Source organism: Astatotilapia calliptera, chromosome 4 (genome assembly GCF_964374335.1).
Source record: "Astatotilapia calliptera chromosome 4, fAstCal68.1, whole genome shotgun sequence".
In the NCBI taxonomy this organism is placed as follows: domain Eukaryota; kingdom Metazoa; phylum Chordata; class Actinopteri; order Cichliformes; family Cichlidae; genus Astatotilapia; species Astatotilapia calliptera.
The window spans coordinates 31227067-31252781 of NC_137425.1; the positions used below are offsets into that span (position 1 = coordinate 31227067).

The 25715-nt window shown below is 42.4% G+C and overlaps 1 pseudogene across 1 annotated transcript in view; it reads right to left on the reverse strand.

Annotated features, from left to right (window-relative positions):
- Positions 1 to 25331, reverse strand: part of LOC113021350 (all-trans-retinol 13,14-reductase-like) — a 123276-nt pseudogene extending 97945 nt beyond the window's left edge. Inside the window, exons 1-11 of the transcript XR_013908652.1 lie at positions 25033 to 25331; positions 24170 to 24352; positions 17109 to 17247; positions 16850 to 16952; positions 15958 to 16122; positions 15674 to 15871; positions 14553 to 14672; positions 14303 to 14441; positions 13066 to 13175; positions 12791 to 12957; positions 12004 to 12163 (exon numbers count right to left, since the gene is read on the reverse strand). The product of XR_013908652.1 is annotated as an all-trans-retinol 13,14-reductase-like (transcript). The remainder of the gene's footprint in view (positions 1 to 12003; positions 12164 to 12790; positions 12958 to 13065; positions 13176 to 14302; positions 14442 to 14552; positions 14673 to 15673; positions 15872 to 15957; positions 16123 to 16849; positions 16953 to 17108; positions 17248 to 24169; positions 24353 to 25032) is intronic.
- Positions 25332 to 25715: the final 384 nt, after the last annotated feature.

Consider the following 25715-nt stretch of genomic DNA (forward strand, 5'->3'; position numbering starts at 1 on the left):
GTGTAGAATCTAAAGACCTTTGTGATGTTAAATTGCGAAGCTTTTTCCGTTCAGGGAAACGGGGTGGTCATGGCGGCACTTAAGAGTTTCAATCACTCGCAAAAAGCAGTAATCTGCTGTCACTAAAAAACACAATGTCCAATCTCTCCCAAAGGTCGCAGGTGTGATGAGACTCGAGCTTGGAAATGTTTGTTATGCTATTTGTCAATAATGGTTAGAGCGCCACCTAGTGGCATGACTATAATCCTGGTTGAATAAGATGAAATGTTAGCTGGTGATTAAAAGCATGAAATCCATCAATGTGACATCACATCGGACGTGCCGGTTTGAGGTGTTGGCAGTGGCTCGACGTGCCGGGGGTGCGAGGGCCCTCATAACGCTGCTTGCAGCTTTAATTATTATTATTATTATTATTCACCCCAAACAAGGGCCTTTTTGAGGGCCTAAACATGCTCAAAAACTCATGAAATTTTGCACACATGCCAGGTCTGGTGAAAAATTTTGTATTTTAATGGTTTTACATATGAGCACTGGGAAATGGCTCTACAGCGCCACCTATGCCTTGTTAAATGCAGCCCTACGACCACATGGTTTCAGCTACATGTATGAAATTTGGCACACATGTGTATCATGCCAAGTCGAACAAAAAAGTCTGTGGGCCCATTGACGCAAACCCAACAGGAAGTCCGCCATTTGGAAGAGAAGGTGACATTTTGGCTCTAATTTTGCCATTTCCATGCCTCGAACTTTTGCGAACTCCTCCTTGGGGTTTCATTTCATAACCTTCAAATTTGGACAGTGTCAACTACACCCTTGTGCCATGTTAAATTGCGGAGCTTTTGAGTTTTCACAATACTATGAGGCCGTGGCGCCATGGCGAATTTCGATGACTCGCCATGAAAATCTTATTGCCTCTCATTCTGTCATACATGTTCCGATCTGGACCAAAGAGCACACATATGATAAGGCTCCACCCCTGAACCTATTTCAACTGCCATATTTGACATCAAGGACAGCGCCACCTAGTGGGAACAGGAAATGTCATGTTTTACACTTTGGGGTACAGTATAGTGATGGGTGACATCTGCAGCCTCAAATTTCTCCAGGAAAGCCTTAAGGAGTTGGTCTTGGGTTACAGTGAAAACTGTGAGTTTTCGCGAAAGGGTGTGACCCCAGCAGCATGGCGAACTTTGATGTCATGCCATGAAGAAACAAATTAGTATAACTCAATGAAATCCAGTCTGATCAGTACCAGACTTTACAGGCATGATGTCAGACCCGCCCTGAACAGATTGATGTGCCCATTGTCGGAAATACGGACAGCGCCACCTAGTGGCAACAGGAAATGTCATGGCTTTAATTTTGTTGTACTGATTTTCACAGGTTCATCGTGGCCACCTCAAAAGCGGTGAATATCATCATCAGTCCCTCGTGATGCTTCAGTGCAAAAATTGTGACTTTAAACTGAACGGCGCACCCTGGTGGCAACGCTGTTCAACATGAAAGATGAAGTGGCTTTTGAGGGTCTTGGCAAGTTTATAGAGGCTTGAAATTTGGCACACAACTCCAAATGGATGAACGCTTTGTTGTCATGTGATCATTTTCATTGAATAGCGTGAAATTGCTCCACAGCGCCCCCTACAAAATTTCAAAACAACAGCCCCTGCTCTGTGTTTCATCTATGAGTCTGAAACCTGGTAAGCTTATGGAAAATATCAAGATGTACAAAAAAGTCTCTTGGAGCAATATCCCAAATCCAACAGGAAGTCAGCCATTTTAAAATTAATGTGCAATTTTGGCAACATTTTCCCCTCTTTTCAGGCATCGTTCTTTGCCGAACTCCTCCAAGGGATTTCATCAGATTGCACTATTCTTCAGTGTGTGGAATCCAAAGACCTTTGTGTTGTTAAATTGCGAAGCTTTTTACGTTCAGGGAAACGGGGTGGTTATGGCGGCACGTAGACTCTCAATCACTCGCCAAAACGCAGTAATCTGCTGTTACTCAAAAACACAATGTCCAATCTCACCCAAAGGTCGCAGGCATAATGAGACTCGAGTTCGGAAATGTTTGTTATGCCATTTGTACATAATGGTTAGAGTGCCACCTAGTGGAACGACTAGCTAATCATGAATGAATGAGTTGAAATGTTAGCTGGTGGTTAAATGCATGAATTCCATCAATGTGACATCGATCGGACGTGCTGGTTTTAGGTGTTGGGCGTGGCTCGACGCGCCGGGGGTGCGAGGGCCCTCATAACGCTGCTTGCAGCTTTAATTATTATTATTATTATTATTCACCCCAAACAAGGGCCTTTTTGAGGGCCTAAACATGCTCAAAAACTCATGAAATTTTGCACACATGCCAGGTTTGGTGAAAAATTTTGTATTTTAATGGTTTTACATATGAGCACTGGGAAATGGCTCTACAGCGCCACCTATGCCTTGTTAAATGCAGCCCTACGACCACATCGTTTGAGCTACATGTATGAAATTTGGCACACATGTGTATCATGCCAAGACGAACAAAAAAGTCTGGGGGCCCATTGACGCAAACCCAACAGGAAGTCCGCCATTTGGAAGAGAAGGTGACATTTTGGCTCTAATTTTGCCATTTCCATGCCTCGAACTTTAACGAACTCCTCCTTGGGATTTGGTCCTATAAGCTTCAAATTTGGACAGTGTCAACTACACCCTTGTGCCATGTTAAATTGCGGAGCTTTTGAGTTTTCACAATAGTATGAGGCCGTGGCGCCATGGCGAATTTTGATGACTCGCCATGAAAATCTTATTGCCTCTCTTTCTGTCATACATGTTCCGATCTGGACCAAAGAGCACACATATGATAAGGCTCCACCCCTGAACATATTTCAACTGCCATATTTGACATCAAGGACAGCGCCACCTAGTGGGAACAGGAAATGTCATGTTTTACACTTTGGGGTACAGTATTGTGATGGGTGACATCTGCAGCCTCAAATTTCTCCAGGAAAGCCTTAAGGAGTTGGTCTTGGGTTACAGTGAAAACTGTGACTTTTCACGAAAGGGTGTGACCCCAGCAGCATGGCGAACTTTGATGTCACGCCATGAAGAAACAAATTAGTATAACTCAATGAAATCCAGTCTGATCAGTACCAGACTTTACAGGCATGATGTCAGACCCGCCCTGAACAGATTGATATGCCCATTGTCGGAAATACGGACAGCGCCACCTAGTGGCAACAGGAAATGTCATGGCTTTAACTTTGTTGTACTGATTTTCACAGGTTGATCGTGGCCACCTCAAAAGCGGTGAATATCACCATCAGTCCCTCGTGATGCTTCAGTGCAAAAATTGTGACTTTAAACTGAACGGCGCACCCTGGTGGCAACGCGGTTCATCATGAAAGATGAAGTGGCTTTTGAGGGGCTTGGAAAGTTTATAGAGGCTTGAAATTTGGCACACACCTCCAAATGGATGAAGGCATTGTTGTTATGTAACCATTTTCCTTGAGTAGCGCAAAATGGCTCCACAGCGCCCCCTACAATATTTCAAAACATCAGCCCCTGCTCTGTGTTTCATCTATGAGTCTGACACTTGGTAAGCTTGTGTAAGATATCAAGATGTACAAAAAAGTCTCTTGGAGCAATATCCCAAATCCAACAGGAAGTCAGCCATTTTAAAATTAATATGTAATTTTGATGACATTTTCCCCCCTTTTCAGGCCTCATACTTTGACGAACTCCTCCAAGGGATTTCATCATATTGAAGCATTCTTCAGTGTGTAGAATCTAAAGACCTTTGTGATGTTAAATTGCGAAGCTTTTTCCGTTCAGGGAAACGGGGTGGTCATGGCGGCACGTAGAGTTTCAATCACTCGCAAAAAGCAGTAATCTGCTGTCACTAAAAAACACAATGTCCAATCTCTCCCAAAGGTCGCAGGTGTGATGAGACTCGAGCTTGGAAATGTTTGTTATGCTATTTGTCAATAATGGTTAGAGCGCCACCTAGTGGCATGACTATAATCCTGGTTGAATAAGATGAAATGTTAGCTGGTGATTAAAAGCATGAAATCCATCAATGTGACATCACATCGGACGTGCCGGTTTGAGGTGTTGGCAGTGGCTCGACGTGCCGGGGGTGCGAGGGCCCTCATAACGCTGCTTGCAGCTTTAATTATTAGGGCCCGAGCACCGAGAGTGCGAAGGCCCTATTGTATCTGCTCCGTTTCTTATTATTATTATTATTATTATTATTATTATTATTAGGGCCCGAGCACTGACAGTGCGAAGGCCCTATTGTAATTGCTCTGTTTATTATTATTATTATTATTATTATTATTATTATTATTATTTCGGCAAATGAATTGGCCGTTTGAGGGCCTAAACATGCTCGAAAACTCATGAAATTTTGCACACGCGTCAGGTCTGGTGAAAATTTACGTATTTTAATGTTCTCAGACATGGCCAGGGAAAATTAGCTCAGTAGCGCCACCTAGAAAAATGAAAAACGCGAGCCCCCGGTATGGGTATGACCTACACATTTGAAAGTCGGTACACCTATATAACGTTCAGAGTCGAACAAAAAAGTCTATTATGGCAATGTCCTAAACCCAACAGGAAGTCCGCCATTTTGGATTGAATGTGACATTTTGGGTCTGATTTTACCGTTTCCATGCCTTGTACTTTAACGAACTCCTCCTTGGGATTTGGTCCTATAAACTTCAAATTTGGACAGTGTCAACTACACCCTTGTGCCATGTTAAATTGCGGAGCTTTTGAGTTTTCACAATACTATGAGGCCGTGGCGCCATGGCGAATTTCGATGACTCGCCATCAAAATCTTATTGTCTCTCATTCTGTCATACATGTTCCGATCTGGACCAAAGAGCACACATATGATAAGGCTCCACCCCTGAACATATTTCAACTGCCATATTTGACATCAAGGACAGCGCCACCTAGTGGGAACAGGAAATGTCATGTTTTACACTTTGGGGTACAGTATAGTGATGGGTGACATCTGCAGCCTCAAATTTCTCCAGGAAAGCCTTAAGGAGTTGGTCTTGGGTTACAGTGAAAACTGTGACTTTTCGTGAAAGGGTGTGACCCCAGCAGCATGGCGAACTTTGATGTCACGCCATGAAGAAACAAATTAGTATAACTCAATGAAATCCAGTCTGATCAGTACCAGACTTATCAGGCATGATGTCAGACCCGCCCTGAACAGATTGATGTGCCCATTGTCGGAAATACGGACAGCGCCACCTAGTGGCAACAGGAAATGTCATGGCTTTAACTTTGTTGTACTGATTTTCACAGGTTGATCGTGGCCACCTCAAAAGCGGTGAATATCACCATCAGTCCCTCATGATGCTTCAGTGCAAAAATTGTGACTTTAAACTGAACGGCGCACCCTGGTGGCAACGCGGTTCATCATGAAAGATGAAGTGGCTTTTGAGGGGCTTGGAAAGTTTATAGAGGCTTGAAATTTGGCACACACCTCCAAATGGATGAAGGCATTGTTGTTATGTAACCATTTTCCTTGAATAGCGCAAAATGGCTCCACAGCGCCCCCTACAATATTTCAAAACATCAGCCCCAGCTCTGTGTTTCATCTATGAGTCTGACACTTGGTAAGCTTGTGTAAGATATCAAGATGTACAAAAAAGTCTCTTGGAGCAATATCCCAAATCCAACAGGAAGTCAGCCATTTTAAAATTAATGTGTAATTTTGATGACATTTTCCCCTCTTTTCAGGCCTCATACTTTGACGAACTCCTCCAAGGGATTTCATCATATTGAAGCATTCTTCAGTGTGTAGAATCTAAAGACCTTTGTGATGTTAAATTGCGAAGCTTTTTCCGTTCAGGGAAACGGGGTGGTCATGGCGGCACGTAGAGTTTCAATCACTCGCAAAAAGCAGTAATCTGCTGTCACTAAAAAACACAATGTCCAATCTCTCCCAAAGGTCGCAGGTGTGATGAGACTCGAGCTTGGAAATGTTTGTTATGCTATTTGTCAATAATGGTTAGAGCGCCACCTAGTGGCATGACTATAATCCTGGTTGAATAAGATGAAATGTTAGCTGGTGATTAAAAGCATGAAATCCATCAATGTGACATCACATCGGACGTGCCGGTTTGAGGTGTTGGCAGTGGCTCGACGTGCCGGGGGTGCGAGGGCCCTCATAACGCTGCTTGCAGCTTTAATTAGGGCCCGAGCACTGACAGTGCGAAGGCCCTATTGTAATTGCTCTGTTTATTATTATTATTATTATTATTATTATTATTATTATTATTATTATTATTTCGGCAAATGAATTGGCCGTTTGAGGGCCTAAACATGCTCGAAAACTCATGAAATTTTGCACACGCGTCAGGTCTGGTGAAAATTTACGTATTTTAATGTTCTCAGACATGGCCGGGGAAAATTAGCTCAGTAGCGCCACCTAGAAAAATGAAAAACGCGAGCCCCCGGTATGGGTATGACCTACACGTTTGAAATTCGGTACACCTATATAACGTTGAGAGTCGAACAAAAAAGTCTATTATGGCAATGTCCTAAACCCAACAGGAAGTCCGCCATTTTGGATTGAAGGTGACATTTTGGGTCTGATTTTACCGTTTCCATGCCTTGTACTTTAACGAACTCCTCCTTGGGATTTGGTCCTATAAACTTCAAATTTGGACAGTGTCAACTACACCCTTGTGCCATGTTAAATTGCGGAGCTTTTGAGTTTTCACAATACTATGAGGCCGTGGCGCCATGGCGAATTTTGATGACTCGCCATGAAAATCTTATTGCCTCTCATTCTGTCATACATGTTCCGATCTGGACCAAAGAGCACACATATGATAAGGCTCCACCCCTGAACATATTTCAACTGCCATATTTACAATCAAGGACAGCGCCACCTAGTGGGAACAGGAAATGTCATGTTTTACACTTTGGGGTACAGTATAGTGATGGGTGACATCTGCAGCCTCAAATTTCTCCAGGAAAGCCTTAAGGAGTTGGTCTTGGGTTACAGTGAAAACTGTGACTTTTCGCAAAAGGGTGTGACCCCAGCGGCATGGCGAACTTTGATGTCACGCCATGAAGAAACAAATTAGTATAACTCAATGAAATCCAGTCTGATCAGTACCAGACTTTACAGGCATGATGTCAGACCCGCCCTGAACAGATTGATGTGCCCATTGTCGGAAATACGCACAGCGCCACCTACTGGCAACAGGAAATGTCATGGCTTTAATTTTGTTGTACTGATTTTTACAGGTTCATCGTGGCCACCTCAAAAGCGGTGAATATCACCATCAGTCCCTCGTGATGCTTCAGTGCAAAAATTGTGACTTTAAACTGAACGGCGCACCCTGGTGGTAACACGGTTCACCATGAAAGATGAAGTGGCTTTTGAGGGGCTTGGAAAGTTTATAGAGGCTTGAAATTTGGCACACACCTCCAAATGGATGTAGGCTTTGTTGTCATGTGATCATTTTCATTGAATAGCGCGAAATTGCTCCACAGCGCCCCCTACAAAATTTCAAAACAACAGCCCCTGCTCTGTGTTTCATCTATGAGTCTGAAACCTGGTAAGCTTATGGAAAATATCAAGATGTACAAAAAAGTCTCTTGGAGCAATATCCCAAATCCAACAGGAAGTCAGCCATTTTAAAATTAATGTGTAATTTTGGCGACATTTTCCCCTCTTTTCAGGCTTCATACTTTGACGAACTCCTCCAAGGGATTTCATCATATTGAAGCATTCTTCAGTGTGTGGAATCTAAAGACCTTTGTGATGTTAAATTGCGAAGCTTTTTACGTCCAGTGAAACGGGGTGGTTATGGTGGCACTTAGAGTTTCAATCACTCGCCAAAAAGCAGTAATCTGCTGTCACTCAAAAAGACAATGTCCAATCTCTCCCAAAGCTCATAGGCGGGATGAGACTCGAGCTCGGAAATGTTTGTTATGCCATTTGCACATAATGATTAGAGCCCCACCTAGTGGAACGAGTAACTAATCATGAATGAATGAGTTGAAATGTTAGCTGGTGGTTAAATGCATGAATTCCATCAATGTGACATCACATCGGACGTGCTGGTTTTAGGTGTTGGGCGTGGCTCGACGCGCCGGGGGTGCGAGGGCCCTCATAACGCTGCTTGCAGCTTTAATTATTATTATTATTATTATTCAGGCGAAACAAGGGCCTTTTTGAGGGCCTAAACATGCTCAAAAACTCATGAAATTTTGCACACATGCCAGGTCTGGTGAAAAATTTTGTATTTTAATGGTTTTACATATGAGCACTGGGAAATGGCTCTAGAGCGCCACCTATGCCTTGTTAAATGCAGCCCTACGACCACATGGTTTGAGCTACATGTATGAAATTTGGCACACATGTGTATCATGCCAAGACGAACAAAAAAGTCTGTGGGCCCATTGACGCAAACCCAACAGGAAGTCCGCCATTTGGAAGAGAAGGTGACATTTTGGCTCTAATTTTGCCATTTCCATGCCTCGAACTTTTGCGAACTCCTCCTTGGGGTTTCATTTCATAACCTTCAAATTTGGTCAGTGTCAACTACACCCTTGTGCCATGTTAAATTGCGGAGCTTTTGAGTTTTCACAATACTATGAGGCCGTGGCGCCATGGCGAATTTCGATGACTCGCCATGAAAATCTTATTGCCTCTCATTTTGTCATACATTTTTTGACCTTGACCAAAGTGAACACATATGATAAGGCTCCACCCCTGAACATATTTCAACTGCCATATTTGACCTCAAGGACAGCGCCACCTAGTGGGAACAGGAAATGTTATGTTTTACACTTTGGGGTACAGTATAGTGATGGGTGACATCTGCAGCCTCAAATTTCTCCAGAAAACCCTTAAGGAGTTGGTCTTGGGTTACAGTGAAAACTGTGAGTTTTCGCGAAAGGGTGTGACCCCAGCAGCATGGCGAACTTTGATGTCACGCCATGAAGAAACAAATTAGTATAACTCAATGAAATCCAGTCTGATCAGTACCAGACTTTACAGGCATGATGTCAGACCCGCCCTGAACAGATTGATGTGCCCATTGTCGGAAATACGGACAGCGCCACCTAGTGGCAACAGGAAATGTCATGGCTTTAATTTTGTTGTACTGATTTTCACAGGTTCATCGTGGTCACCTCAAAAGCGGTGAATATCACCATCAGTCCTTGATGATGCTTTAGTGCAAAAATTGTGACTTTAAACTGAACGGTGCACCCTGGTGGCAACGCTGTTCACCGTGAAAAATGAAGTGGCTTTTGAGGGGCTTGGAAAGTTTATAGAGGCTTGAAATTTGGCACACACCTCCAAATGGTTGAAGGCTTTGTTGTCATGTAACCATTTTCCTTGAATAGCGCAAAATGGCTCCACAGCGCCCCCTAAAATATTTCAAAACATCAGCCCCTGCTCTGTGTTTCATCTATGAGTCTGACACTTGGGAAGCTTGTGTAAGATATCAAGATGTACAAAAAAGTCTCTTGGAGCAATATCCCAAATCGAACAGGAAGTCAGCCATTTTAAAATTAATGTGTAATTTTGATGACATTTTCCCCCCTTTTCAGGCCTCATACTTTGACGAACTCCTCCAAGGGATTTCATCATTTTGAACCATTCTTCAGTGTGTGGAATCTAAAGACCTTTGTGATGTTAAATTGCGAAGCTTTTTCCGTTCAGGGAAACGGGGTGGTCATGGCGGCACGTAGAGTTTCAATCACTCGCAAAAAGCAGTAATCTGCTGTCACTAAAAAACACAATGTCCAATCTCTCCCAAAGGTCGCAGGTGTGATGAGACTCGAGCTTGGAAATGTTTGTTATGCTATTTGTCAATAATGGTTAGAGCGCCACCTAGTGGCATGACTATAATCCTGGTTGAATAAGATGAAATGTTAGCTGGTGATTAAAAGCATGAAATCCATCAATGTGACATCACATCGGACGTGCCGGTTTGAGGTGTTGGCAGTGGCTCGACGTGCCGGGGGTGCGAGGGCCCTCATAACGCTGCTTGCAGCTTTAATTATTATTATTATTATTCACCCCAAACAAGGGTCTTTTTGAGGGCCTAAACATGCTCAAAAACTCATGAAATTTTGCACACATGCCAGGTCTGGTGAAAAATTTTGTATTTTAATGGTTTTACATATGAGCACTGGGAAATGGCTCTAGAGCGCCACCTATGCCTTGTTAAATGCAGCCCTACGACCACATCGTTTGAGCTACATGTATGAAATTTGGCACACATGTGTATCATGCCAAGACGAACAAAAAAGTCTGTGGGCCCATTGACGCAAACCCAACAGGAAGTCCGCCATTTGGAAGAGAAGGTGACAATTTGGCTCTAATTTTGCCATTTCCATGCCTCGAACTTTTGCGAACTCCTCCTTGGGGTTTCATTTCATAAGCTTCAAATTTGGACAGTGTCAACTACACCCTTGTGCCATGTTAAATTGCGGAGCTTTTGAGTTTTCACAATACTATGAGGCCGTGGCGCCATGGCGAATTTCGATGACTCGCCATGAAAATCTTATTGCCTCTCATTTTGTCATACATTTTCTGACCTTGACCAAAGTGAACACATATGATAAGGCTCCACCCCTGAACATATTTCAACTGCCATATTTGACATCAAGGACAGCGCCACCTAGTGGGAACAGGAAATGTCATGTTTTACACTTTGGGGTACAGCATAGTGATGGGTGACATCTGCAGCCTCAAATTTCTCCAGGAAAGCCTTAAGGAGTTGGTCTTGGGTTACAGTGAAAACTGTGACTTTTCGCAAAAGGGTGTGACCCCAGCGGCATGGCGAACTTTGATGTCACGCCATGAAGAAACAAATTAGTATAACTCAATGAAATCCAGTCTGTTCAGTACCAGACTTTACAGGCATGATGTCAGACCCGCCCTGAACAGATTGATGTGCCCATTGTCGGAAATACGGACAGCGCCACCTAGTGGCAACAGGAAATGTCATGTCTTACACTTTGTTGTACTGATTTTCACAGGTTCATTGTGGCCACCTCAAAAGCAGTGAATATCACCATCAGTCCTTCATGATGCTTCAGTGCAAAAATTGTGACTTTAAACTGAACGGCGCACCCTGGTGGCAACGCGGTTCATCATGAAAGATGAAGTGGCTTTTGAGGGGCTTGGAAAGTTTATAGAGGCTTGAAATTTGGCACACACCTCCAAATGGATGAATGCATTGTGGTTATGTAACCATTTTCCTTCAATAGCGCAAACTGGCTCCACAGCGCCCCCTACAATATTTCAAAACATCAGCCCCTGCTCTGTGTTTCATCTATGAGTCTGAAACCTGGTAAGCGTATGTAAGATATCAAGATGTACAAAAAAGTCTCTTGGAGCAATATCCCAAATCCAACAGGAAGTCAGCCATTTTAAAATTAATGTGTAATTTTGACGACATTTTCCCCCCTTTTCAGGTCTCATACTTTGACGAACTCCTCCAAGGGATTTCATCATATTGAAGCATTCTTCAGTGTGTAGAATCTAAAGACCTTTGTGATGTTAAATTGCGAAGCTTTTTCCGTTCAGGGAAACGGGGTGGTCATGGCGGCACGTAGAGTTTCAATCACTCGCAAAAAGCAGTAATCTGCTGTCACTAAAAAAAACAATGTCCAATCTCTTCCAAAGCTCATAGGCGTGATGAGACTCCAGCTCGGAAGTGTTTGTTATGCCATTTGTACATAATGGTTAGAGCGCCACCTAGTGGAATGACTAACTAATCATGAATGAATGAGTTGAAATGTTAGCTGGTGGTTAAATGCATGAATTCCATCAATGTGACATCAGATCGGACGTGCTGGTTTTAGGTGTTGGGCGTGGCTCGACGCGCCGGGGTGCGAGGGCCCTCATAACGCTGCTTGCAGCTTTAATTTTCTTTTGTTTCTTAAAAGGCTGTGACAAAGATGAATTATTGTCACTGTGTGAGTGAGAATCTTAGTAAGTGTAGATATGGCTGGGGGAATGAGAATCACCTGTTAAATAGAGACCGCTGATGGGAGTCTGTGGTCGTGTCTTAGCAATCACTTCTGGCTTGAAGCGCTCCAGGTTGTGTTCAGCTCCATACATCTCACCTCTTGGAGCACCCAAATAGTGGACGTTTGTTAGAGGGGTTGCAGCATCTACCATTACTACCTGAAAAACATACACGTGTAAATTAATAGAGGATTTATCAATAGAGTTTGGGACTGTGAAATTTCAACTAGTTGTTGTACAAGTTGAGCGGATAATGAAATATACAGAGATGTTAGTGTTGCTTTTTGACAGTTAAATTGTGGACATTAAAAAAAACTCAGAGCAGTTCTGTTGTAAAACGACAAAAGCATACATATGACAAGTGATGGAAGCCGGAACATTTTTGGACTTTCCAGCTTGAAAGAGATGACAATGAGCTGAGAACATGGAGCTAACAATGACAAAGTCTTTTTTTTTCTTTAAATTTCTTCAAAGCATAGATGAGAATTCTCCCATGAGGGGTTAGATGTCACAGGGTTCAAATTCAAGCCTTTTCAGTGATTTTCAGCACCTCTACAAGTTCATTTTTAACCCTAAACAGTTAAAAAAAAAAAAACTAACCCTGACTAAAAAGCAACTTTTGAACAGAAAACTGTTGAGTAATGCACGTTAGCTTAGTTTGCAAACAGATTAAGTTAATTGCATAATTTGACTAAATGTGATAAATCAAATTTAGATCATTAATGAATCAATCAGAATACATTGTCTGTGCAGACCATGAACACATTCACAAGTATCTACACACACCTTGTCTCGCAGATGAGGGAAGATGGTTAGTGCCCATTCCAGCAGCTCTTGGGCCATACTGTTCTTCAGATCCACGTAGTCCTGTCCCCGTTTCCCAAGCTTGGTCCCCTCCCATTCCTCAAACCATTCATAGCGTGCCATGGTTAACAAAGTCATACAGGACTTACCTGTGAAGAGATAGGAAGAAGAATAAAGGGTACTGTACTACTGTCAAACAGTCAGAGTGGTGCATCAAAGATGCACAGGTGAATTTTGTCCATGCAAATGTGCATTACCTGGATGTCTGATGCTGGCTGTTGGATCTTTAGCAGACGGAAAAGTGATAAACATCATGGGAATGTTTCCCAAAACCTGCTCTCTGCTTAGAGATGAATACTGCTCCATGCTTCTCACACAATGTTTTGTACAAAGACACAAAAGAAAATTTGTTAATTCAATCCATTAAATGTTAAATACACTGCAATGGTGATAAGATAGGGTTGAATTATTATTATTATTATTATTATTATTATTATTATTATTATAAAACACATAAACATGGAAATATTTAGATGGAACACTAGAATGACAAAAAAGTATAGACCCAGATACAATTTTTGACTAGATTTTAGAAGAAATCGGATATGTCTGTGAAGGTTCTCAGTCATCCAGGTCATCGTAGTCAAAGGAGCTTGCAAAGAAAAGCGTCTGGACTTACAGCATACACCACATTGTTATGTTTGTGTTTTGGCGTTTTGTCTTTCGGGTGAACCAGTTTCTGTCTGAGCGTGTTGCTGGGTCTGAAACAATGTGGTGTATGCTGTACAGTGCAGCGAGGAATGCCCAGACCTCTACATTGGAGAGACCAAACAGCCACTTCACAAGCGCATGGCACAACACAGAAGAGCCACCTCCACAGGACAAGACTCAGCAGTCCATCTGCATCTTAAGGATAAAGGACACTCTTTCGAGGATGCCAATGTTCACATTTTGGACAGAGAGGACAGATGGTTTGAAAGAGGAGTGAAAGAAGCCATCTATGTCCACTGTGCGCGACCATCTTTGAACAGAGGCGGGGGTTTACGACACCAACTCTCTGCCATCTATAATCCAGTTTTGAGATCCCTTCCCAGACACCTTAACGCCCACTCACATCCTGGGCCATCTGACCTCAGGAATTCGCATGATAAGGTGGGGCCAGGTTTCACAATGAACACACCCGAAACTCTGGCTGATTGGGACCCACACCCAGTTTCACACCTTGGCTCAGGCGATTAGAGGATCATCAGGGGGTCCTTTTGTCCCTCTGTGAGGGGTTACTCCCACTAGGTTTATATCTGGGACTCTCCACCATTTGACCTTAGAACTGAAGAAGCTTCTCGGATGAGAGGTGAAACGTCTTCAAGCAACTTAAAGAAGTCCAGACGCTTTTCTTTGCAAGCTCCTTTGACAAGAAATCAGATAGAAGTTACAAGTAGAAATAAAGATAAACTACAAAGAGATGAAGGAATGAAAGAAGAGAGGAAAACCTACAGTGAGTCCAAGTCATTGTCTTTATACATCCAGAAGTTATTGGAAACAATGCCTAGCTCCTCTTTGGTTCCATCCAGACCAACAAAGACCAAAAAGGAACCCATGCCATGATGTACCATACTCAACAATGACTGGATCTCTATACAACAGAAAACATATAGAATCTTTAGAGGGCAAAAGACACTTCAGGAAATGCATGACACTCATATCAAATTAAAATCAAAAACAAGTGCAACACATCGACTGTTACCTGGTTTTTCTTGTATATTGTGAGGTAGAAACTTCTGGAAGGTGTTGAAGATTCCAGCATTTGAAATTACAGCAGGGGCAAGAACCTCTATCTCTTCTTGTCCTTTAAGAACCACCACACCTGAAAGATACAAAGTGTTATCCTGATATTATTACTTGGTGGAGATATCGTTTTTGGACATTGGATCACACTTGCTCCTGTTTCTCAGATAATGTAGAGTTGCTTTGGAAAAACAGTAAATCCAAACTTCAGATAACCTGAGACATTAATTTCAAGACAAAGAAATTTCTCAATAAAGTTATCCAGTCTAAAACCATCATGACATTACAAATTTACTACCAATGACCTAATATCTAAGGTGACTAAAATTCTACCAGCAAAACATTTGCCACTAATTGCCACCTCATTTTACTATCTGTAACCACTAAGTAAACAGAGATAACTGCCTTACTTTTAATAATCTGGTCTGACAAATAAGTTTGTCTCACTGGTTGTTGCGGTTTTGTGCAGTAGGATTAAGAATGTGTTGTTCTGAAGAGCTCAGTGAATTAGAGCATGGTACTGTAATGGGATGCCAAGACATTTCATGAAATTTCTTTCCTCCTAGATATTCCACAATCAACTGTACTTGGGATTTTTGCAAAGTGGAGGAGTTTTGGAACTACAGTAACTAAGCTATGAAGTGACCATATAAATTGCAGAGTATGGTCACTGAGATGTATAATAATGCATAAAACTCTGCTGAATTAGTCACTGCAAAGTTCTTCTGGCATTACAATCAACTCAGAAACTGTGCTTCAGGAGCTTCATGGCTTGAGTTTCCATAGGTGAGCTGCTGTGGGTTTAATGTGTAGATATCCCAGTACTTTTGCCCATATAGCATATACTGACAGGTTGACATTTAATATTGCAAAAGATCTGCTGTAGTTTGCAACAGAAAACATTCAGCAAACTTAGTATACTTTGAGTACATTGTGCAGTCATACAAGTTAGTAATTCAGGCTGTGTCCATTTGGACACTCGGCTAGACCCACAACAAGCCATCAGACTGTCCTCAAAGAATTTGTCAAGAAATTAAACATGAAATATGAAGTTATTTTCTCTCCCCCTGTCCCACTCACCATACGCCTTCCCCTGTTCGTTGACAAGGATGCGTTGCACTGGAGCCCTGACTAGGACTGCACCACCTGCTTGCTGAATGACTGGGATGATGTGAAAGGCAAATTCACTTGCGCCCCCGCGTGGATAGTATGCACCACGCTTGTAGTGGTGAAGGAGGAGGGCATTAATGAGAAAGCTGGAGTCTTTAGGAGGGACGCCTTCAAGAGAAGAAGATGAAACAGAACCATGAAGACAATGTACCGTCTGATCTGAGTGGCAATATGCCTTTGTGTGTGTCCAGCACCATAGAACAGGTATGCAGAAAGTGCCTGCAAGTCCTTGCTCTGTGTGAGGTGGGATATTAATTCTGAATGGCTGGTTGTTGCAAGCCAGTCCGGATGAGAAAGTTAACCAACCAGTACGGAACGATCTTCAACATGGCAATAAGTGGCGTCCTCTGTGAACCAAGCTGTAAGAGAGCACACAGTCATATTTATTAATGAGAGCCCTATCTACGCTTTACTTATCTGGCACCATTTATAATACAAGTGCAGTTCAACGGTTTTACTGTTAAGGTGCCAAAATCTATTGAGCAATTCTTCCAAGTTCATCTGGGAAGAGCAGAACTGGTCATCTGATAACAGATTGCTATACTGATTGTATTTCTGGAACTGGATCAGTTAATTGGTGATTTTTGGCTTCTAATAAGTATCCACTATTTTAAGCTACAACCCATTCTGTTTAGCTGATTCATCACATTGTTGGACATGTATACAGTTGCATGTGTGTAAACAAGTAAGTACTGCAAACAAAATAGAGCTCAATGGAAAAAACTCATGCTGGATTTTTGTATTGATATGGACAGGGTAAGTTGTTAGGAACTGAATGAAACAGATAAAACAGAAAAAATAGTAGTTTGAATTAGATTTCCTAGAGTCTCTTGTTCCTTTTTTGAGAAGTACATATCCAGTGGACAAGCAAGCATTTGATCCTCTTTGAAGCGGTGCCTGTAAAACAAGGTGATAGTCTTGATATCACAAGGAAAGCTAAAATTCCTGCTGCAAGATGTTTGAGGGTTTTTTTATTTTTTGCTTATGCCTTACATTTTAATATACTAGTCCATTGCATAATCCCTGCACCCTTCTTTTTGAGGCATCCACTTCCTTATGATTACCCTTGCTTCTGTCCCTTTTTACCTTCATCAGTCTCATTAATTCATCAATGGCTTCTTCTTCTCCTGGAAACTGATTCTTCAGGCTGACTGCCATTTCAGTCTTCCCTGCATGGACATGGTACTCCCTGAGAATGATGGGAGATTGGAAGATTTATGATGAAAGTGAGGAAAGATGTGGCACTAAAGGTGGGAAATCCAGTTTGTTTCATTTGCAATAGAAAGTTGGCAAAAAAGTTAACGAAAGTCAGGGATACTGAAACAAGTAACAAAATCTGATCTACCTGCGCTGGTCATGCTGACCTAGGATCACTGTATCAAAGTGCTGCTCCAGCCTTGCAAACTGCAGCTGTCCCTCTGTGATCTGATCCAAAGCAACCTTCAACAAGCTGTTCTCATGAAGCTGACCCAGGTAATGGATACCTGGTGGTAACATAATGGGTTTAAATTCACTTGTGCATTTTTTCAAAAATGTAAACAAACAAAAAAGAAAGAAAGCACAAGCAGTGAAACCAAATTAATCTCTCACATTTAGATGAACCAGTTTTTAAGGGTTTCTTAAGAATTTCACGATAAAGGAATCAAGTAACTGTGCAGTCATAAAATGGATAGTACTGCATAATGGGTTACATCACCCATACACAGTGTTGGGGAGTAACTTAATACATGTACCGCCGTTACGTATTTAAAATACAAAATATGAGTAACTGTATTCTGTTACAGTTAACGTTTAAAAAGGTGGTATTCAGAATACAGTTACTTTGTTGAAATAAATGGATTACACGGCGGTATTTTCCTGTTTCATATTGTCGCGGGTCAGGACTGTTTGGGTTTTGTTTGACAGCTATGTTCTGTTGTTCCAGGGGCAGTGTTACAGTTGCCATGGTTACAGGATGACACGCTCTCTCTGCAACTGTGTGTTTCCTGGGTGAGAGAGCGCCTTTTTGTTGTTGTTGTTGTTGTTGTTGTGCTAAGCCAGTGGTTCCCAAACTTTTTTTTGCTGGGCCCCCCTTGTTTTACAAGAAAAATGTTCGCGCCCCCCCCCCCCCTTCTCGCGCGCGCACGCACAAACACATCCTCCAACCACACACACCCATATTTAGCTCCATTTCGGTTTATTTCACACCTCAAACATTTCGTAAACAATTAAGCAAATACAAGTAATCTGCAAAAAATTACAGGTAGTAATAAAATAAACTACTAACTCTTTTACGCTACGTCCACACCTACATGGATATTTTTGAAAACACAGCTGTTTCGTCCACACGTAAACGGCGTTTCGAATCACCGAAAACGGAGATTTTTTTTAAACTCATTTTTTGCGTTTACGTGTGGACGAGGAATACAGAGTTGGTCACTTAATGTCAAAGGTATGTGCCTTTCTCACGTCACGCTGTATGCACGTTATTTTTTTTACATGAGATAAATTGCAGAATAACAGATAGAGACAAACGACTGTTAATCTGACTATCTGCAGGTTTTACACGCTTACATACAGACGGCATGTTACTGTCCCTTCATTTAGAAAGGCAGAGGCCTCACGTGTAATTATTTTACATGTAGTTTTTTTTTTCATGTGTAATAATATTCAACATTGCTATCAATACATTTTTCAAAAAATGCCTCTCTGTGCAAAATGGGTTTAAAAACATAAACAACTGTAGGATCCTGTTTGTCCGCGATTTGAACAGCCCAGCGCTGCTGACACAGGGAAAACCAATTCTGCAGGGGAGACCTACCTTGGCACTTGTGCAGGTGAAACCAAAGGGCAGATATGCTTCACCATATTTTCTAGTCTTTGGCTTAGAATGAAGTTGGTTTGGAAACATATTCAGCGATGCTTCATCTCCTGCTTTGTGTTTCTGTGGGCACCCTGTGCTAGCAGTGTCTAAGCGTTTTGTTTTTTTCTCCCCCCTTTTCATTCTGCGCCCCCCCCTGCAATGGCTCTGCGCGCCCCCCCGGGGGCGGGCCCCACACTTTGGGAAGGTCTGTGCTAAGCCATGCCGAGCAGTTGGGTTATCGGCCGTGCGTTTCTGTTGGAAAATGAACGGCTGTGATCCCTGGCAACTCGGGGATGCAAGACTAAATGACACCTCTGTCTCCTCCTTGTCTGAGCTAGCCACAACATGTATAATACACAGAGGTATTTTCCTGTTTCATATGTTGGGCTACACCCTCTCTATTTTTGGTAATTCCACGCCAGTGGAAACCCCCAAAAAACACGCATTAAGAGGCTCTAATGCCTTTGTCTCAATCTTGTGTCTCATAATGATGTGAAGAAATATTTTTTAAAATGATTTAATATGAAGGCAATAGGCAGAACGCTACCCTAAAGAATGTAGCCTCATGGGCAGTGTAGTCCGTGCTGCAGGGACTGCCATACCTGTTATTTGTCTGTGAGCCCGAGGAGGGAGAAAAATGAGAGTGGAAAAGTATGAGCTGTCACCGAGAAACAGGAGATGGAAGCATGTAAATATAATAATAACCACTGCAGCCAAGAAGAGTGCCTGACGAGCCTAGTTGTAAGTACGCTATTAAGACTCGACTGTACCCGTGTTCATGTTTTCTCCGAAACAATAAGTTCCGTTGGAGCAGTCTTTCAACGCCTCTCGCCGTCTCTCACCTCTCTCTGTCTCTCGCAAGCAAACTTGACCCAGACAACAAAGTAAAGCTATTTTTCGGCTACGAGCCCGACACGGAACCCGACGTATTAGCCAGAGGTCCCTTTACTACGGTTCGGAGCTGTGGACCTTAAGTAACAGTAATAAATCACATTCATGTAGTTGTAAAAAGCATGACAATATATTAAGTAATCCAAAGTATTCAGAAAACGTTACTCTCATTGAGTAACGTAACGGAATACGTTACAAAATACATTTTGGGGCATGTATTCTGTAATCTGTAATGGAATACATTTTAAAAGTAACCTTTCCCAACACTGCCCATACATTAAATAAACATGTTTAATCTACTTGGACTGAATTATGTGTCATGAATGTTTAAAGCAATTAAATATATTTTGACTAGTGCTGTCAGCGTTAATCTCGTTAAAATGACGTTAACTCCATAACCATTAAAGCGGGGGCTGCACAGCGTTAACACGTGTAGAATGTTTAGCTTATTTTAGAGTTTAGAAATGTGTTAACCTAGAATGTAGAACTATTGTAGAGACACTGCCCTTAATATAATAAAGGCCTCACTGTGTCGTGAACTTAGGAGTAGATTGTAGGAGACCCCTCCCCCACTTGAACTGTGAAAGTAAAACAGAGAGGAGTTAATGCTGAGTGGAATTTCCCCAGAGGATGTTTGGGTGGGGGTCTCAACATTTGTAACTGGATAACTGTGGTCTGGAAGGGAGATGGGTTTTATGACCTCTAGGGAGTCACCTAAACCCACAGTGTTTTAACTGTCACGCACACACATCCACACGCACACTCACTCATGTGCACACACATACACACAGGTATGCGCACACAGTCACACACGAGCACTCACATAGACACGCGGGAACGCGCACATGTAGGCATTCATGTGCTCGTGCACATAGATACAGACACAGAGTTTGCAGCACACCGTGGGGGGTTTTATGATAGGGTCGCCCCTACAAAACTGTATTTCACAGACAAAGGAGTGTAGATTTTGCAGAGGGGCACTGGCCTGGCAAGTCTTCCCTTCTAGAAGATGCATGCTTAAATGAGGGTAAATGAAGATGAGTAAAGATGAGTAAAGATGAATAAAGATGAATAAAGGTTTTGTGAAAATGACTACTGAGTCCGGTGCCATCTCTGGATGCTCGAGGAATAAAAAGAACCGGGGTAAAACTGATTACGCAACACACGTTAACAAGCTAACTGTGCTAACGTGTTGACGCAGTGCAGCTCCATGCACGGGGCGATCCGCGTTAACTAGCTAACGGAGATTTGCAGCATTAATGCAGTTATGGCATTAATGTCATTTTAACCAGATTAACGCTGACAGCACTAGTTTTGACATTTTTGGTCTCTATAACAAGATGAATTCTCAAATTGGGATCTCTATTATTATTTATTTCCATTCATTCACAACATGTAACAAGTTTCAGATAAATAATATTAAATTATGTAAACATCCCTGTGTGCATAATATACTTGGAAATTGTCAGGGTCCTGGGTGTGACCCAGTGTTTTGTGTGTTTGTAATCTATCCCAGTATTTATTGTCTGTGTGTAGAAAAGCCTGTGTTAGTGTGAACTACATTACCCAGCAGCCTCTGGGCAGTGATGGGATTCATGGGACTTCTGAGCTAGATGGTCTTCGTTTGTTCCTGGGCTAACGATTGAGGAGAGAGTTGCTTGGAAGGGAAGCAAATAGCCCATCCTGTATTTGTTGGGAATGGTGTGCGTCACATAAACGTGAGTTAATGTTCCATGCTTAAGATGGTTACACTGCTACTTGTGTGTATTGGTTTTAGTTACCTTTAGTATATGTGCTAGTTAGTGTTAGCTATGGCAGCCCAGTTATTTGATTGTTTTGGGCTTGTTACAGCTTTGTTTGTTCCCTCTGTCAATTTATGTGAATTTGTATACTGTAATATCACTGTATTATGTAGTGGCTAAGTAGGGGCTGTTTACTAAGTGCATCAGTGTAAATAGGTCATCTCTTGTGTTGGAGTGCCCTCTTGTGGCACCTTTTGGGTAGTGCCTTAGTAAACCTGAACCCTGTAAGAAGTGGTATCAGACTGATTTGTAGTGGAGGAATTTGTTGCCAGTTTTCTTAATCTTTAATCTGTATTCATGTTGTAATGCATACCCTGTTCTTAATCATAGAAACCACACCATATCACCTCTCCACATCCTCCTACTGTATGCCATACCTCCCTGTACCATCCATCTGACCGCCAATAAACTCCACCTGTGGTAATCTAATCCCTGGATGTCAGCCTCTCCTTCTGACCGAGGATAGTTACTATTGCAGCACCACCCAGCATTAAACTGACGTACACCATTCTGTACTAATCCCTGAACGATTACCGGCCAGTTGCACTGACCTCGGTAGTAATGAAGGTGTTTGAGAGGCTGCTGAAGAACATCATCTCCTCCTCCATCCCAGACACCACAGATCCGCTGCAGTTCGCCTACAGATCCAACAGATCCACAGAGGATGCCATCGCCCACGTCCTACACACCACTCTCAGCCACGTGGACAAGAAACAGGGTAACTATGTGCGAATGCTGTTTGTTGATTACAGTTCAGCGTTTAACACAATAGTGCCCTGCAGACTGTTCACAAAGCTGAGGGATCTGGGACTTAACAGCCGTCTGTGTGCATGGGTGTTGGACTTCCTCACTGGCAGAACTCAGGTGGTGAGGGTGGGCAGGTGCTTCTCCAACAGCATCACCATCAACACAGGAGCACCTCAGGGATGTGTCCTCTCGCCACTGCTCTACTCCCTCTACACTTCAGACTGTGTGGCCACCCATGGCTCCAACACCATTGTGAAGTTTGCTGACGACACAGTGGTGTTGGGTGCCATCTCCAACAACGATGAGGCAGCCTACATGGATGAAGTGAAGAATCTGGCATCGTGGTGCCAGGACAACCACCTCCAGCTGAACGTCAGCAAGACCAAGGAGCTGGTGGTGGACTTCAGAAGGGGTGAGCACAGAGACTACAAGCCCATCATCATCAATGGAGCTCCATTGATGATGATGGGCTTGCAGTCCTTCAAATATCTTGGTGTCCACATCTCCTCAGACCTGACATGGGCTGCCCACATTCAGGTCCAGACCAAAAAGGCTAGGCAGCGCCTGTATCACCTACGACAACTGAGTTGTCAGGTTCAGGGTTCAGGGTCTCTCCAAAGATCCTCAGGATTTTCTATACAGGCGCTGTGGAGAGCATCCTCACACAGAACATGACATCGTGGTTTAGGAACAGCTGTGTGAAGGACCAAAAAGCTCTCCAGAGAGTGATCCGTACAGCAGAACGCTGCTGCAGGATTGCTCTCCCCCCGCTTCAGGACACCTACACCAGGAGATACCGGACTAGAGCAGCGCAGATACTGAAGGACCCGTCCCATCCTGGCAACAAACTGTTCCAACTTCTGCAATCTGGTAGAAGGTTCCGCATCTTCCGGGCAAGGACAGAGAGACTCAAGAGGAGCTTCTATCCCCAAGCCATCCGTGCCCTAAACACACACACCCGCCCTCTCACATCATCTATAATTGACTGAGACAGGACTCTTCCAGACACTCTAAACCAAGGCACAATGTACATTTCAATTCCTTTAATTTTAAATATGTTTATATTGTCTATCCTGTAAAATAGTCAGATGTCTATTCATATTAATGTACAGAATTCACCTGCTTGCTGCTACTACTGCACATTCACCCAGTGTATATACTATATGTCTGTATATATATATATATAATGTTCTTCCTCTACACCCCCCCCCCCTCCCCCCCAATTTTTGCACATGTCGAGGAGCGTGTCAGGCTACATTTCACTGTGTGTTATACTTGTATAACTATGCATGTGACAAATAAAGAACCTTGAACCTTGAACCTTGTACGCTGTGCCTCCCTTATGTTTGGTCTCTGTGCTTCTCAGTTGCTCTGTCTCCCCTGTCAGTTGTATCCCCTAGTCAAGTCCGCATCTCATTGTTACATTTCCTCTTTTACTTTGAAGGTCTGTGTCCTACATGAATGTATTGAATTTCACTTCTTGTCATGTCTGATTTCTCAAAGCTGTGCTCTCCTCCTGTGTCTCATTCCCCTCATTATTCCCCAGTGTATTTAAGCCCTGTGTTTCGCTGTGTCAGTGTTGCTTTTTCCCCTCATGGCTGTGTTTCTCTGTGTGTTTCCCAGCGAGTTTAGTTTATTCTTTCTCAGTTTAGTTTAGTTTTGTGTTGTATGCCTTTTCGTTTGCCTGCAATAAAGCTGTGGTTTTTGAGTTCATCCTTCATATCTGAGATTGCATTTTGGGTCTAACTCCTGCCTGCACACAGCCGAATGTTGACAGAAATATTCACAACTGACAAGTTCATGCCATAAACCCTGTTCTTGAAAAACATCCTATTAATGGTAATGTACTTAACTGAATAACAATCCTCATGGTTCTGATAGTAAATAAAATTTAATTTTTATAATCATTTTAAATTTGGATTTAAAAAATATATATAAATGAATGTGAAATTTGACCATAGCTAATTTTAAGATGTGTTGAACTCAACAAGAGAGCATATGAGATTAGGCTTAAAACTCCAGCTATAAATTTGAGCATTTTAGCAGTTTGTCTTGTTGGTTTTAAAGATATATTGTTGTGAGTTTTATTTTGTGGACTGGTGTGTGTTTCCTTCAGCAGCTTACCCACATCAAACTCAAATCCTTTATTTTGGAAGGTGTGTGTGCACCCTCCTGCTTGGTCATGCTGCTCCAGAACTACAACCTTCTTCCCAGCTTTGGACAAAAGTGCTGCTGCCGTCAAACCTCCTATGCCACTGCCAATCACCACTGCGTCCAGATCAGCAGGAACACGGTCCACACGAAATCCTGTGGGGGAAACATTTCAAATCAGCCTGATGGAGGATTGTGAGGGTTTCTAGACACACGAGACAGAAACAGAGGTTTCTGATGGCAATGCAACCTCCACAGAAAGATCCACTTCAGATGTTTGTATAGCTAGATCTAGAAAAACAAATAGGGGTTGACACAAAATTTCAATTTACATGTAAATATGAAATTCTTTATGAATAACAGCTATGAAGTTGTGTGTATTAAATTATTTATTTTCTATTCTAAAAATACATTTTCTTCAGAAGCTAAAAAATGACAAGAAAATGTAAGAAAACACTGGTGATTTGAGCTGTGGTAACTAAACGAAAAGCTTAATGTTTAGTGTAATTAACACTACAGCTGAGGTCAAAGGGAATGGCATTGTACTTGAGCTGTGGTAACGCACAAATTTCCTCGTCGTGGGATCAACAAAGTCTTATCTTAAATTTGCAGGTGTTGCTCATAAACCAAAATACTGACAAACTGATCCATTAACTATCAACATTAATAGGAAAATTAGTACTTCTTCTCAGTTTTAAGGATTTATTATGACTAGCACAAGTAAGAAGTCTTGATTAGCAGAGTTTTACAAATTCCTCATTCCTTAAATAAAAACTGAGTAAAAACTAAGCATCAAGTAGTCACCAAATTGAGCACTGCTCCCATGCATACATTACCTCTCTTCAGCCTGGCATCCCTGAGTTTGCTGTCAGCGACAAGGGGTCCGGGTGGTCTCAGGCACGACTCACTAAATACCTTGTAGCGTTGCCCCACTATCAAAAAGAAAATGACAATAACCGCCAGCAGCACGCAGCTGAATAGACCAAGCAGCCACCACCACATACTAGCTGAAGGGAGCTTTGCACCTTCTACACTGACAACAGGAGAGAGATCAGAGGTAAGAACGAAGCAGTGAGGAGATCAAATGGGAAGCTTTCCAACCGGGCTGTAGAGGAGAAGACCCAATGAAAAATGAAAACTTTGTTGTTTCTTATAGTCATGAAGTAACAAGCACATAACATGTGACATTATGTGAAATCATACCACAGAATTACAGGAGTGGGAAATGAATTTTCCACAGTAGGCGAGCACTGGCACAGAATAGAGGGCTGGTTGTATGTGTGTGATATCCACATCCAAAAAAGGACTTTTATTTACAGCTATGTGACTGTTTAGCTTAGATCACTGCAGTTCTGCTTTATGATTGTGAACAAAAACGCTTTGAGAGATAAAATGCAGTGACTGAAGTTCTTAGTCCTCTGGGAAATATGTAAAGGTTACAAATTCAGAGGGCAATATTATACACTGTGAATAGACCGCTGAGCAGCAAAGTTGCTCATACAGCAAAGTATGATACATG